Raw genomic sequence first — 17,383 nt, forward strand, 5'->3', positions numbered from 1 at the left:
AATAAATGCCAAGATCATTTGAAGATGATAAAATAATTCTTAAATGAATATTTAATGTAGGCTGACAAATAGGGGAAAGTTACAATGACAGAGGTTTCTTCCTTACTTCATGTGTTGTTTATAACAACAGAGATGATTTCGTGTTGTGATGATGAGATTGCCAGGCTCTATTTTTGATGATATGTAGAAAAAAAAAAAAACAACAACACATACAGCAGGACGAAGTGGAAGGAGTGATGCTAAACAAAAGGGAGTTTCTTATGCCTTTCTATGTTCTATCAGTATCACAACTTCAAGTCTCATGAAAGGCCATTGACAGATGAGTCTCTTTCCTAACAGCCATGACACAGACTCTCAGGGCTGGAAGGGACCCAAGGGGATAATCTGCTCACCTTGTAGTCCAAGGCAGAAAAACATTCAGTGAAAGACACTACAATATCTAGATTACCAGCTATATGTCTTTGCTATTCACAACTTTAGGAGCCCCTTCCTGTGCCTTCAAACTTAATTTCTGTTTGCAGAGCAATTTAAAGGCCAAGAACAGATACTTCTCTTTCCACTGTACAATGATATTTCATCTGTTTGAAGGCTGTGACCTTCTCCACCATCATTCTTTCTACAGATAGCTACAGAAATATTTCAACATTTCTTCACAAGTTCTGCCCCTCCATTGTTGCTTCTCTCATCTTAACTTCCTGCCACTGGTTCTTATCTCTCCTGAAAGGTATTAGTAAAAGCTGAAGAGCTGACCATCTGAAGATTGCAGATAGTATTGTCTTCTTATTAACTTTAAACAACCACTTCTTCTGCTTCTTGATCTCTCATTGGAGATATGTTTTAGTGAACTTTACTCATACCTACCCAGATGAGTCTAGTAAAACAATATACCCAAGCATTATTGTTTGGGACATTTCACTTTCTTTTATCACAAAGTAATTCCACTGATGCAACTGAAATGCATTAATTATTATTTTAATCAATTAAAAGAAGTGAAGCCAAGTAGCTTTCTTTCAGTGTCCTGTGTGTCCTGTTGGTGACATGTTCATAATTAGTAACTCATCTACAAATCTTAAAGAGATACCAAAAGGACTGTCTTACTAAAAGTATTTAAAGAAAACTTCAGTATTTGGGGAATTCCAAGACAATGGAGAATTGCTTTGATTGGAGAAATGAATGGAGAAAGTTTGATTGCTTGAAGGATTCTGTTCACTGACCAGAGAAAGTATCATAGATTCAGTGGTTTCATGAAAAATTTTGTTATTCTAGCAACACAGACTTAGAGATTAAAAATTTAACTGACAGTCAGTATGCTATCATGGAAAGCAGGTCCTGTCAAATAAAACTTATAGTTTTCTACTTTTCTTTTTTTTTTTCTTTTTTTCTTTTTTTTTTTTCTATGAGATCACCATTCTGCTTGATAAAGGCGCTGTTCTGGCATAGTTTACAGGATTTACTCCAGGATATTTGACATAGCACTACATGATTTAAAAGCTTATAGTACACTGGATTAGTAGGCGCAAAATGAATGGATTAAAAATTTGTTCAGTGGCAGATTGTACAACGTGATTGCTAGAGGGAAGGCATCAATGAGCATTACTTCCAGGACATCTTGGGAATGATCCTTGGTACTATTAAATTTTCATCTGCTACGTAGGTCAATTGTTCTCAGACTTTCTGCTGTGGAACTCTTCTCAGGCTCACAAGTTCCTTCCAGGTATAAAAAACAATGTCTGACAGGACTCATCCCTCTAGCCTGCATTCACACAGATGTTCTGCATGACATGCCATAGCCCAGTTTCTAGAGAAATCAATGCATTTTCTACCAAAATAAAATAAAATAAAATAATTGAAAGACAATGTTCTACCTGCTCAGCCTTTGCCAGATTTGATTTTTGCCAGGGAAAAAGAGATTTTGGGCACATCTAAGGGCTGTTAGCTGGGAAGCCAAGAATGTCCATATTGGCAGTTAGATTATTAGAACAATAGAGCATGTATTTTATACACAGGACACTTTGTTAGTACTAGACTATTAGGTATTGAAATAGTAAGTGTAAGTATCAGGATGCCTGAAAATAGAGGCTGACTGCTTTTCTTATCCTCAGACATCAGATATAGGTAGTTATAAAAAGATAACAATGTCAACGACATAGAGGTCTACAACCTCTTATTTGCCTTGTATTAGTGTGCAATTGCTAACGTTACCAAATAGCATGGCACAGTAGGAGGCAATTGTTGCAATGAAACATCTGGAGCTATTTCTCCCAATGTCTGCTATTAGCACTTTGTGTGAGTGGTCTGAAGCTGGAGCTTCATACTACTTCTAGTCTTGACCCATGAACTAGACTTCCATTGGTAGACATGGTGCACCAGAATCACTTTTGAATGTAACATTACCAGAAGAGGCAATTCAGAAGTACTCCATTCTTTATGCACTAAATTGACTCCAGGATGTGAACAAGATCACAGAAAATTAAGAGGACTGTAGCAATTTCTTTAAAAGGGCACTCCTAGTCAAAATGAAGAAACTAGAGTAGACAGACACTAATGTTAAAAGTACCCATGAAAATAAGCAAAATTATGACATCTGAATGAATTTAGAATAATCATTTTTCATCTTTGTTTGGGAAACTCAGCAATGGGAAGTGAATATGTATATTGTAGGAGGACAATTAAAATTCAGTTATGAAACAAAGTAAAGTCTGTCAGTAATGTGGATAGGAGCGGAACAGCTCCTTTTTCCACAGAGCCATAGTTATCAGCTTGAGAAACATGGGTTCAGTTCAGGTATTCTGCTCAAGGGGCCTGTGAAAGATACCTAAAAAAGAAAGTTCATGTCAACAGGTGTAACTTGGAGCAAGGACTGAATTTAGGCTTAATTAATGGATAACAGAGCAGAGAGAGAGAGAGTGAGGAACAAAAACGTTTCTTTCTCATTCTCCCTCTCCATTAAGTGCATTTATCCTCATCTGACTTTTAACTATTATATTTTTGAAAATACATTATGTAGACCCTTCTCCCACTTCTGACAGAGGAAAACAGTGTCTCTCCAAACAAGGTAATGTCAATTGCTTACACAATGAAGCAACACTAGAACAGCAAACGATGGAAAACAAGGATCAAGAAAAAGACAGTGTATTTCTGAATAAAACTACCAAGAGGACATTCCAAAGAGAAATTGAGTACATAGATTAACCTAAATCTGGACAACCCTGTGTAGGTACTTCAAAAGACTCCCATCACTTACTTATCATAAGGATAACTGCTTAGTGAAACAAGTCCATAAACACACTCAGAAGGTGTACTTGCTACATCATTAGAAGGTTAAGAACACATTTGGAGGATAGAGGGATTTAATTAGGAGACATTCTAATGGAATGGGAAGACTTTGAATGTGTCAACTTAATTCACATCGCAAAGGATTTTACAGCTCTCTCTCCCTTTTTCCAGGGCTTGTATAAAGCTCATCATTTGACTTAGGGATAAAGCTCAACCACCAAAATCTTTCCAGCTATGTACAGACACAATGATACTAAATGTCGTCTTGAGTCTGGTAGTCAAAGAAAAACCTTGAAGAATGATGTGCCATTTCTTTGAAATGTGATTCAGTTTTGGTTTGGTTTATGCTTATGTAGAAAACTAAAATTTTGTCCTAATCCTGCAAGAAAACCTCACAAATAAATAAATCAAAACAAAGCATGAAGGTATTTTTCACAGTTTTGCAATAGGGATAACTTCTTTCTCCTGTTCATGTCATGATATTGGGGAGCATTTGCTCTTTGACAGTAACTTATGAGCAATAGGAGAAACAGCTTGGGGAAAATATTCTACATCTCATCTAAGTAGATTATCTACCTGCAGCAGCTGTTCTATAAAAAAAGCTGCAAATGACTCTCAGAATTTTAATGGGTGACACTCAGCTTCACAGTCAGACACCTGCATCATGGTGTCCAGAATACCATGCCTACACAAGAGGAAGATGTCTAAACACTTGTATACAGAACATAGTCAACAGAGTCTAGAGATATGCTTAGCTGACTAAATATAGTTGTCTTGTTTAGATAACTTAGGTTTTGTTCACCTACATCAGCATCTCCTACATCTTTTATACTCTGCGTCTGGATTGGATCCATAGTAGTCAAACACCAGCATTGGTGAGAGCATAAAAAATGCAAGCAAACATGAGGCAGCAGCACTAATTTTGGAAGTTAAGAAAACGTAAAGGATAGTTTTTGCATAAACTATATGTATCATTCATGTGAACCAGCTAATTTTTTAATATGACCATGAAGTGCATGTTAGGGACTATAGGATATAGCTCTACACTCCTAAACAGTGATTTTTCACTATATGAAGACATAATGCAGTGAAAGGTTAACAAGCTGTTCTGAACATAACCTGACCTCCAGGTGAAAGCACAATCCAGATATTCTGCTGAGTTCATCACCCCATTTGGATTTGTGACCTCTTTTAAAGAGCAATGCACTACCGCCAGAACTTTGACTTGTAGGTTGGCCAAACCAAAGAAATGAAGCATAGAGGAATGCAAACAACATATGGGCATCCTGCAGAGAAAACTTAAGTAGAAGCACAGACTGAAATACATATCTCCTTGTTCTTCAAAATGTAAAATAAAAGCAAACCACAAGGAAGACAACACTTGAAAGATTCATACTCTACCCGAAACAGGACAGATTGCCCCCAGTTACTTGGCAAAACCTCTGTTGGAATTTTACAACTTTGAAATCATTTTGTTTCACCTCAGAATTGAGAACTGGACTTCAGTTTTGAGCATCTCTTCCCTGGGACTCCTTACCCTACACTTTTCCTTACCAAATGCAAGAACAGCAACTTTCTCAGCCTCTGACATTCCCACATAAATCTTGCCAAAAGTCATATATTAATTTGGACAGCAACAAACTACTGGGCACTGTGAAGGCTATTTCTTCCCTTCTGTCCCTCCACTCTTACCACTGCAAAGACTTGTAATGTTTAAATAACCTTCAGAACAAGAAGCTGTGCCCAGGGTGAAGGCAGTGATAAACATCGGCAGTGAAGGCACTGAACTCCTGGAGGATCACAGGGCAAAACATCTCAGTGAGAACAACCAGCTGAATGAGAGGTGTTTAGCTGATTTCTCACGGTGATGCAACCTGTAAGAAATACTACTGCAAAGCGCAGGCATGGCTGGGTCACCAAATGAGAAGATACCTCATGTGCAGGATTAATTTTATTTTCAGGTGGAAATGCTGCAGTGCTTCCTGGAGTTCTTCTGAAGTTGGACTATTAACAATCAAGTACTTATTTAAGTACAGACAAAAATTCTGCTACAAATTGTTTCACAAAATATTTTACCTTAAAAAAACAAACAAACAAAAAACACTTGTTGATCTTAGCTTTTGTGATTAACCACAATAAATGGGAAGAGATTTTTAGTAGCTCTGTATAAAATATACAACTTGAATGGGCTCTGCACAGTGCAATCTAATAAAATAATAATAATACGAACAACAATCTGACAGGACACTTCTTTATGTTCCTTTGCATATTGTAGAAAGGAGACAAATACCATAAGAATGAAAGTAATTACTTGGATCTGCAAGCTAAGCAGCTAATCCTAGAGAAACAGCGAGCTCTTACAAGCATTCTCTAGTTCTAATTTTTATGACTGCAACCTACTTGCAAGAAGGTATAAACATTGCTCTGTCTCCAGAGTTTAGACTGGACATGATTTTTGGATAACTACACTCAAGTGAAGTTAATGTTCCCTATATTAACAGTGCCCACAAGCACATACTCACACACCACTGTGGTTAGCTCTCAGCTCTACCTTTGGCAGCAATACAACATGAGCACGCAGTGGGAGTTTGAGAACTTTGTACATATGTGAAGGTTTTGCATATAGCAATGGTTACAAAATGGTCTTTTGAGCTTTTTGCCCTTCCTCAGTCTCCTACACTCCTGTTCTCGTCATCTTGTGCTTTGCACCATAGACCTCTAGCCTTCTGCCAAGTAAATTTAACTAAGCAGTGCACACGGAGGTCCATAGGAAGAATCTTCTCCGCATTCTTTGTCTTTGTTACTCCATGCACATAGGAACATGAAGTCTTTTGTTTTGTACTCTCCTCTGTGACTTTACTTTTCAAGACACCCTTCTGCAAGTGATACTTAACCTAACAAAAAATAATAGTGAAACATCTCTGTAATAAAAGCAGTTACTTATTAATTTATAAGTGATAATTGAAAATTATTTGGAATCATCAAATTATGATGTCACCAACCTATGCAATGAGTAGGAGTCCACTATTCTTTCTTTCTCTGCTTCTTTCCTTGTTTATGTTCACCTGTATCTTGTATCAAATGAGAAATCAAGCTCTTCAAATCGAAGACTGTGTCCTCCTTGTATGCTGGGAACTTGAAGTGCAACAATCATGAGAAACTTAGGTTATATGTAAAATTTACAATTCACTGGGGACATGCAGAAATTGTAAATTATCAAAATTAATTATGCATTCTGGGTCAAGAATGATACAGCTTGTAAATGATATTTAAATGATCAAAAAAGCTTGCATCTTCCTCCAAAGGAAGAGAGCTCAATAACAGCATTCAGGAGGGAGGCAAAACAAACAAATGAAAGGTAAAATAGGAAGCAGACAGTGTACGTTTGTATGACTGCAGTTACTGCATAAAAGTTTTAAAAAAGAGTGAGCACCGACATGATTTCCTTTTCCATGTCTCCAAAAAAGAACATTTATTTCTTTTGCTCTGAAGGAAAAGCAGCAAATACATCCACCATCTTCAAAGATGTTTCCCATGTCTTCCACCATGAAATGTTAGGTAGGCTGATCTACAGCTATTTACTTTTGCATTTCACAGAACATGCCCAAAAATATCAGCAGAGAGAACAGACAAATGGCTGTATGAAAGGTTGTTCAGGCTACCTGCAGTTTTGCTCAGATTATCCACCCTTCAGCTACCATTTACAATCAGATCATGGCACATTCCTTTCACTGAGTTACACAAGGTTTAAAATGTTCAGAACTTGATGTAACTCGTCATGTTAGATATTCTTATGGTAAGTAAAGTAGTGGGATGCTTTATCTGTAAATAATCCGGACTTCCCATATTGAAAGGAAAAGCAGGGCACAGAGATCAGACTCCTGTGAGCATGAATGCTTGTTTTAGTATGAGTCAGAAGCTTGCTCTGATAAAGGATTTCCTGAATGGCAAACACAAGCCTTGAGATGGATGTTGTACACTGGAATGGTGGAGTTATTTTACTGAGAGCCTTGTCAGATACAGCGCCAACCAGAAAATTCTACATAAAATTCACACTCTCTAGAATGACACCGGGGCTGAAAACAGCAATTACTTTTGGCAAGTGGTTACCATTGTGATCACAGTGCCTCAGAAGACCAGAAATTGGAAAATTTCACTTTAAAAGGTTAATTCCCATTGCAAAAATGTACTTTATGGCAGCAAAATTGATCTCTACCCACTGCACATATCAGTTTCTTCCTACCCGTCAAAGCCTTGAGGCACCCCTATCTTTCCACTCACATAGGCAAATAATTCCGTGGTGTCAGTTTTGTTATCACATTCTGTATGACCATGATTTTTGTTACACGTTATTGCAAATTGTACTTGCTAATACAGTATATAGTATGTTTCCATATGAAATTAAAATGAATTCTGTCTCAGGGGGCAGCATGCTGTGGTTGTGTCTGAAAATGCAGATCCATCAACACCAAAACATTTTACATGAATATTTACCAAACTTAAGTGAAATGCAAGCAAAATAGATTTTTGTAATAAATCTACTAATTTTTAGCAGCCTATTCAATAGTCTGCTGAAGAATTTTTTGTCATATATTACTAAATGAAGAAAGTGGTTATTGGATGCAATTGCCCAATTGTAGGATAGTATTTTTAAATATGACATGGTTAAAAAAAAAAGTTGGTTGGTTTTTTTTTTTGTGCACGTTTGTGTGATTTGATTTGCTTGCTTTTTAGTTTAACTTCTGCAAACACTGTAAGTCTTCCTTCACTATAAAATAAAAATGGACAGACTTTGATGATTTGCACTAATCAGGCAGAATTGTCTTAAATCAGGTAACAACATTTAATTTATATGGAAAATGTACTGAGTAAATTCTTTTCTCTTGCTGTTGAAATCAAAAGTAATTTTACTGAATACTGTGGAGTCACATAATGGCAATAAGAGAGGAAGAAAACTGATTTTGCAAAACACAGTGACATGCCATTATACTTTTAAAGAAATAACTTGTGCAGTACACCATATTTACTCAGTAACACTTTCCACATATGTTTAGTAGTGAACCATGCTAGGGTAAAAAGAAAAATTAAAAATGACTGTCTTGATCGTAGAACAGAGTGCATAAAGGAAGAACTGCCAAGATCATACCCAGAGAGCAATGGTCAATGGCTCAGTGTCCGGATGGAGATCAATGACAAGTGGTGTCCCGCAGGGGTCAGTACTGGAACCACGGCTCTTTAACATCTTTGTAAATTGACATCAACAGTGGAATTGATTGCACCATCAGCAAGTTTACAGGTGACACCAAGCAACACGTTCGAGGAATGGGATGCCATCCACAGATGTAGGCTCAAGCAGTGGGCCTAGGTGAACCTCAGGGGGGTCAACAAAGCCAAGTGCAAGGTCTTGCACCAGGTCACGGCAACTCCCACTGTCAGTACAAGCTGGGGGATGTAAGGATAAAGAACAAGTCTGCTGAAAAGGTTGAGGGGGAATACTGGTGGATGGCAAATGAGCCAGCAACATAAGGAAGAAGTTTTTCCACACAGAGGGTGGTGACACACAGGAACAGGTTGCCCAAGGAGGCTGTGGATGCCCCATCCCTGCAGGCATTCAAGGCCAGGCTGGATGTGGCTCTGGGCAGCCTGGTCTGGTGGTTGGCAACTCTGCACATACCAGGGGGTTGAAACTAGATGATCATTGTGGTCCTTTTCAACCCAGGCCATTCTAGGATTCTCTGATTTTATGAATCTGTCCTTACAGCCCAGAAAGCCAACTTTCCTGGGCTGCATCAAAAGAAGTGTGATCAGCAGATCGAGTTAGGTGATCCTGCCCCTCTGCTCTAAACTGATGAGACCTCATCTGGACTATTGCATCCAGATATGAAGTCCTCAGTACAGGAGAGATGCGGATCTGCTGGAGCATGTCCAGAGTAGGGCCACAGAAATGATCCAAGGAATGGAACATCAGCTTATGAGGATAGGCTGAGAGAGATGGGGCTGTTCAGCTTGGAGAAGACAAGGGTCCAACAGTAGCCTTTCTGTGTCAAAAAGGGGGCTATAAGAATAAAGGGAACAGACTCTTTAGTGGGGCCTGCTGTGTGACAGGACAAAGAGAAATGATTTCAAACTGAAAGAAGGGAGATTTAGACTGGACATAAGAAAAGAGTTTTTAACTGTAAAAGTTCAGAAACACAGGCTTCCCAGAGAGGTGGTGGATGCCACATCCCAGGAAATACTCAAGGACAGAGCTCTGAGCACCCTGATTGAGTCACAGGTGTCCTTGTTCATTGCAGGGGAGTTGGAATAGCTGGCCTTTCAGGGTCTTTTCCAACTCAAATGATTCCTTGATTCTATGATTCTACAATAATCAGCAAACATCATCACAATCTGGAAATCTCTTTCTTAACTTAGAAAACGGTTTCTTAATGGCACAGGGGGAGAACACGACAGCAAGCTTGACAACATAATTAGAAGATTGTTACAAGGAAAGGGAAAAGCATTCTTTATACAGCTCTTACTACTTTCAATAAGATTATTCCCCCTGAATAGCTAATCAGCTTTTCTAGCTTCCCAAATCCATGTGCTTTAAGCTGCTCTCACAGTTGTTCTTAGTTGCTAAATGGCAAACAGTGACACCTCCAAAAGGGAAATTTAAAGTGTTAACCAAATGTGAGCAAACAGCATGATGGAGACTGCAGATAAAGAGATCTTTGGCAGATTAGCAGCAATTTAAGAAGATCACACTGTTACACCTGGGTTGACAAGAACTGACAGGGTTTGTTGATCTCTGCTCCTATCTCCAATTTGAGTGTCATGTCTCAACATAAATGAGAGGAATACAAGATAAAAAAAAAATCCTTTCAGTACACTGAACATTGGCTCCAAAGCAAGTGTTTATGGCAACTGAAACAAAAAGGAGCTAAAGAAATAGATGAAAGGATTAAAATAAAACTGTTCATCTCTAAGTGCACAGCACTTCTTCCTAATGATGAATGTCCCATTTTCTCCCTTGACAGAACCTCATCCCAGGCACTCACTACCCACTTTGATGTATGGAGGCTTTTTCTGCTAGAAAATATTGTGAAATTATAAAGGTCAAATTAGAACTATAAAGAAGGAGAGGAATAACAAAAAAATTCTCAATAGCAACACCAGTGAGGACTGGTTTTGCATTGCTTATGATAGAGTTTTTTAGAGGTTTTTTTTTTGTTTGTTTGTTTGTTTATGTTTTGCCATTTACTTTTTTTTTTTTTTTCCCCTTCTTTTTTCCCTTTGTAAGTCAATTACTGGGCATTTATTTACTAAGACTTTGGTCTTATTCTCCAGCAGTTTCTGTCAATAAAGAAGCTATCTCCTGCTGAACTTTGTCACCTTTTCTTATTTTAGAAACCTTTCTTGAAAGGAATCCTCATATAGGGTCCCTTCAAAAAGAACACAAGTTATGACTTCCCTTTAGAAGAGAATGTGGGGCACATGAAGCTCCTTAAATGCCCCTGAACTCATCACCAACATTAAATAAATAGAGAGCTGAGTAAAGAAACAATTTCTACTCAGCAGTCTCCAGAAAGATGTACTGGGAATTACACAGAATTACAGAATTGTAGGGGTTGGAAGGGACCTTCAGAGATCATCGAGTCCAACCCCCCTGCCAAAGCAGGTTCCCTACACCAGGTAATTGACTACATCCATCTTCCACTATGACTCACAAGTACAACTCCCGTAAGTTAAAGCGGTCTCAGTATGGCTATAACTACAATTTAGTATGTTGGAGGATGAGACACATTTACAAATCAAATAAGCATCTCCATGCACACCTTGCTTTATCCAGCACAAAACTCTGCCAGGTAGACGGTGAAAAATGAGACTAACATCTTTATTTTAAGATGTTACCTTGATGTTTCAAAAAAATGCATAGAGATAACCTATATGAGGATGGAAAGACACTAGAATTTTGGGGGTAATTGTTGTCTCTTGTAGAAACAATCTGAGCTCACCTTCGCTTTTCTGGTTCAACTTTGTGCTTAATCTGCTTTACATACAGTTACTGCTGATTAGCACATTTGCATTATCCTTCAATCACACACTATCCCTTTTCTGTCTTTCCAGAACTGTGCAGAGGTCCAACCATGAAGTATTGAGTAGTTTTCCAGTGGATCAGTAAGCTGACCCAGGTCACTACACTGTCACTCAGTGGATCAAAGGCCTTAGAAACACAAAAAAGGGAGAAGACAATTGTATAACCAATGAATATAAAGATGAAATTACAAAATAAACAAGAAAGTTTGGCTAAGCAGGTTACAATAACAAAAAGAGAATGGATAGAATGCTTACCCACATCCTGGGCTTGCTGCAAAACTCCAGAGGAGGAATCTCCAAAGAGATCCTTTCCTACTGGTAGTCAGCCCTTAATTGGGTCTATGAGAGGCACAGCCAGGCTCCACCCCTTCTGGCAACACAGGTGAATTGCCTTCACCTGTGTGCCTGTGGCTGACTCATTGCTCACCTCAGGTGATCAATCAGAGGTTCAGGCCGTGATTCAGCAATTCCTATACAATAACGTATCTCTGCTTTGCTAACATCTGTAGTTAGATCACAACCAGCCTCAAGTGAAAATGCCATATTCCCAGAAAGACAGTACAGACATCACTTTTTCTTGCTGTGTGAGCAGATAGTACAAAATTTAGTCATGCCATCTAAATGGAGAATTAAACAGTGATCAGAGGAATGGAAGTCTGATAGAGAGCTGGCACTGTCAGTCATATGTGGCAGGACTTTCAGGCCTAATTTTCCTAAAGAGAAAATGCACTTTCCAAATTACAGTGCAATTTTCAAAAAGTGGGAGCTGAATCTTTAAACGCTTGCTTCCTCCGCACCACTGTGTTAAGTACCCAGCTGTGCTTTCACCTAAAGTCAATTTGGAAATAGTAATAAAAATGCATACTGCATGTAGTTTACACATATAATGGCATCCCCAGTAGTGCACAAATCCTTCTAACTCCATTAACAGTCCCCAATTTTAATACACAATGTGTAATCCAATTAACATCACTTGCACCTGAAATATTAATATCCCAGTTCTTATTCCAGTAGTTAATCTTCATGATCATACCAGGTCAGCAAAAAGAGACTGTAGCCAAGATGCAAATTATCACTACATTTAATTCAGCTTAGTCACAAATCTTATCTCCTTTATAAATGTGAGCTTTACTCACGCATGTCCTCCATTCATTCTGACATGATGGTGAAAACTTTTGAACAGTAGGAAGATGAAGTGCCTACTTTAAATAGTGACCAGCACTTTTTGGTTAGCCAAGGATGGAGGGAGTCTGAAGAGAGAATCACGGCTGATTAGGGTTGTACTGGAAGATAATCAGGAAAGGTGTATGTCTGACTCTCATCTCACAATGAATTCAAGCTGGTGGAACTTTTCATTTAAAATGAAACACAGCATATCTAATGGACATCAGCATCAGTGCTTGCCAAAATGTGAAAGTGAAGCGGAATATTGCAAGTCACCATTAGCAATGTACTAAGAGGAAGTGTTGAAAACAAAAAAGCTTTAGTCTCAAAACTGATTAATTCTGTTCTAATCCTTTTCAGCCATCAGATACAGCACCTTGTTCAACTGCACAAACTATAAGGCATACTTTTTCTTTCCTCTCCCTAGCTTATTCATAGATATGGTGACACAGAATTTTATATTAGGAGAATATATTTCTTTTTCCAGGAAGAGTATAAGACTCTTTGGTTCACAAACTGCAGGATACCCATGAACTAGTGGGACAGCGGTGATGGTGCACAGAATATTTTCACATCCTCACATGACACTGGCTGCTGGCAAACACATCTCAGCAAAGGCAGACAGAGCCAGCACTGTGTCCTCAACAAAACATCCTAATTGCCAGACAACATGATCCAGCTGTCGGCAGGTTTTGGGTCAACATTTGTCAACATGGCCTTTGCTCAGAAAAAGAAGGGAGGTAGTGCCTCAAGGTGAAAGAAATGAAGAATTGATAGTTACCATTCAGAGGTAGGAGATATGATGCAAAGGCAGTGTTATACACCATGGAGGAGAACTGGAGCTGCACTGGGAACTCAACTGGATTTTGCTGCGCCTCAAAACAGTATCTCACTCACATTCATGTTCATTATTTCTCAACCAAATGTTCCCTGAGCATCTCACATGGGAGACAGAGACTCTGGAGTTAATATTGATGTGTTTTATCCCACCAGGTTCAGCACCACACAGTCATTTGCTCACTCCTTTCCTTCCCAGGAGGATAGGAAGGGAAAAAACAAAGTAGAACTTGTGAGTTGAGATAAAACTATTTACTAAGATAGAGACAAGGAAAAGAATAATAATTAGACTATTATATATACATGAATATATATATAGAACAAGTGATGCACAAACTATTGCTCACCAGCTAGCCCCACAGTGCGTAAAAGAGCGAGATGGACTCCCACCCCTTCAAAATTCCTTCTGCACGATGCCATATGGTATGGAATATTCCTTTGGTCAGTGTAAGTCAACTATCCCAATTCTGTTCTCTCTCAGCTTCCTGGGCCCTTCACTGAGAATGGCCTTGGCTCTGTACCACACTGCTTAGCAGCAACTATAAACATCAGTGGGTGTGTTATCAACATTGTTTTTCTCCTAGAACCAAAACATAGCATCATACAAGACACTCCGAAAAAAACAATTCCGTCCCAGCTGAAACTAAGACAAATGCACTTCTAAGAAGGTTGGGCTAAGGATATTAACTAAGTATTTCATTTTTTGTTTGGCTTCACTGTAATACTCCAAAGCTGTTGCTGTTAGATTACCCTGTCCGCTAGTCATTTATATTAATACTGTAAAATGTAATGCCAAAAGCTATATCATGCTTTTTTTTGCCAGTTGAAGATGCTATAATGGGCGATTGTACTTACGTCATTTCCATATTTTCTGAAATAAACTATTCTATCTTTTAGATAAGCAGAAGTTTTTCTACTGGTATTTATTTAAAATATATAATATATATAATTAAGGTAAGTTAGAAAGATTTCACAGCTAATATGAAATAGGAAGATGGATAATTTACTTCTACTGCTGGCTTCCAAACATTTTTTTTTTTTTTTTTTTTTGGAGTTTTTAAAACATTTTTCATTTTGTAATCTGAAGAAACAACCAAAGGCTTAAGAAGATTAGTCAAATATTACACTTACAGAGAATTCCTACTTGGAAAGGAAAACAGTCCGAGAATTACCACAAAGGGAACAGAAAGCTAAAACTGACTAATACTGAGTAGGCAGTGGTAATAGAATCTGAAATGCAAGAGATGAAAGGGAGTAAAGACCATCCTGTTTGTCTCTCTGTGAGTGTGAGATTATCTTCTCTATACTTTTGCCAGTGCTAGGTACATTTCAGTTCTTAAGGGCCTTTTTTATTTCCCTTCGAAGAATTTTTCACTGTTTAACAAACAAGAAGTTTTTGCAACAGCTATTTCAAGGGTTTTATTCATAGTGTCAGTTCATTAGTGTTAATTACAAAACTGAGTGTAATCACAAAAAACATTTCCTCTTCCTAGTCTATATCCATATAAAGGGATATGTTAATGTCATGCCAGTCCCCTACTTTCTTACACTTAATCACCCTAGTCATTGCTTAATCAAGCAGCATTTTATATGTTCAAGTCTACACCTCAGTCTACCCAATCTTTTAATCAGTCATGTTGCTCTTTTCCACATGCCCTTTTAATTGGTGATCTCTGTGATCTCTGTGATCTCTGTCTTCAGTTTTTGGGGAAGACTCAAAAGTTCCTCTAGAAAAAAAAGAATGCCTTTAAGAAGAGAGTTCAATTTAGGATTACCCCAAGTCTAGGACAGTGAAATGTCTTCCAGTTAGTATTTTATGACTTTCATTTTTTCAGTATTGCCCCTTTCAAGCTTTCACTGACATATTGAGTCATATACTTCACATAATCGTGGTTGCTGTCTACAATTCTTTTAAGTAAGTCAGATCTCATGTTATTTTCATCGGATGTCTGTATTTCCAGGTTATACGTAGTTCTTTATTATTTTGTTGTTTAAACGAAGTTTGTGGTTCCATCCAAAATAGTGCTGGATGAAGGGCTCATACTACCCTAAGAAGATCTTCAGTGCCTCAGAAGGAAAGGAAATATTCACACCATGCAGCATATTCTGATCAGCTATCCAGTCCTACTGTATGGTTATCTACTTGCACTCATGTGCATACGAACTTCTGGAACAGTGAAAACATTCAGAGATTATGCTTTGTTCTGGTGATTTTCAGAGAAGAGTTCTTGTACACCTTCCTCTGCATGCCCCTAGAAAGGGCATTGGTGTTCCTTTCTTTTCACCTTTTTCCTGATTCTTGGTAATGATGAAAAGCAGTCACACACTGAAAGTTGAACTATCTCTGTGACAAGGAACATGTAAATGGGACAGCATTCACCATGACAGATTTTGTGGAAAAATCAGTCTTTGGTTGGGTAGCTATCAACCAAGACATCATATATGCCAGATTCCAAACCAGGTTCATAAAGATGCCAATCATACAGAGCTGTTTTCTGACAGAGGAACACAGTGACTAGGACAATTCTACAATTGCATTAAAAATGTGATTGACAGAATACCAAAACACAACTTACACTTTGTGATGGCTGACATTAATGCCAAAGTAGGCATGGAAAGATCAGCAAGGAACCTTGGGAGAGGAACTTATCAACCCAAATCCAAGAGTCTCTGACAATGTGATTTATGTCTAATCATCACAAGTAATTTTTCCATGATGAACTTGAAATTTGTTAGACAGAAAAGAAATTCCAGAATAATGGAAATCTCTCTTTCTTTTTTTTTCTTCCTACAGATCGGCAACAATGGCATCAATTTTAAATCCAAACTCTGGAAGATGCAGTGATGTATGAAGGATTCACAATAAAAGAAGCACCCTTGACACCCTTGACACTCTTGACAATATGTCAACAAGCAACATTAGAGAAGGCAATGGGTTTCTCTGGGAAACATGGTGCTAGTTGTAGCAGAACTTATGAAAGAAATACCATCAAATATAGAGTACCAAAATACTTTGACGTAATATTGCAAGAGTTAATAATCTACAATGACATTACAAGAAACTAGGCACATATGAAAGGCCTTGACTGACTTAAATTACTGGTTTTTGACGACTTTATCACCAGCTCAGATACTTATCTACTACTTGCCAGGTATGATTTTATCAAAATCAGATTGAAGCACTGAATGCATTTGGAGTATGTATTTTTGATACCAACACACAAACTCTCACTTAAAGTCATCAAGTGAAAAAAAAACATAAAGGTACTTTCACGGATCTCAGGTACAAAATGGAAAATGAAGGTTGGTACAGATAGCCTAACGAACCTGTAGCAGATGGCAGCAGCAACAAATGATAGCCCTTAACAATGAACTTCTCAATGGTAACACAAAAACTGCGTTACCAATATCAACACATATAAAACTAGCCATATTTGTCCAAATGATTTGTTAGTATTGTAAGTGTAGATATTCTTGAAGGAGACTTGTAGAAAATAACTAAAGAGCTACTAAAGTAGATTCAGAGGCCAGTCTGATGCCTGGCCAGAATTTTCTAAGGCTTATACTCCCCTTAAATAGGGCTTTAATAGCATGAGTAGCTACAGGACAATCTCACAAGCATGAATATGGGGATAAGGAAACGTAACAAAAAAATGGAAACATGAAGAAGGAGAACAACAGAAGACATCTGGAGTACTGCGTCCAGTTCTGGGCTCCCCAGTACAAAAAATACAGGGACTTCTTGGAAAGTGTCCAGTGGAGGGCCACAAAAATGGTGAAGGGCCTGGAGCATCTCTCCTATGAAGAAAGGCTGAGTGAACTGGGTGTATTTGGCCTTGAGAAAAGACGACTGAGAGGGGATCTAATCCAGGTTTATAAATATCTGAGGTGCAGGGACCGTAGTGGTGAGGCCAGTCTCTTTTCAGTGGTACGTAGAGACAGGACAGGGGAAAAGGACATAAGCTGCAGCACAGGAAGTTCCGCATGAATGTGCGTAAGAACTTCTTTACGGTGAGGGTGACGGAGCACT

At 38.3% G+C, this 17,383-nt stretch overlaps 1 long non-coding RNA gene across 1 annotated transcript; it reads right to left on the reverse strand.

The window, feature by feature from the left end:
* Positions 1–2,773: 2,773 nt before the first annotated feature.
* Positions 2,774–11,300, reverse strand: LOC122177355. Its single transcript, XR_006178063.1, has 3 exons — positions 11,271–11,300; positions 6,279–6,411; positions 2,774–2,815 (listed from the first exon to the last, which is right to left on the reverse strand). It is a non-coding gene; the product is annotated as an uncharacterized LOC122177355 (long non-coding RNA).
* Positions 11,301–17,383: the final 6,083 nt, after the last annotated feature.

The sequence above is a fragment of the Lagopus leucura genome, unplaced genomic scaffold (assembly GCF_019238085.1).
Source record: "Lagopus leucura isolate 7727_CA_CO unplaced genomic scaffold, USGS_WTPT01 Super-Scaffold_100001, whole genome shotgun sequence".
Lineage (NCBI taxonomy): Eukaryota > Metazoa > Chordata > Aves > Galliformes > Phasianidae > Lagopus > Lagopus leucura.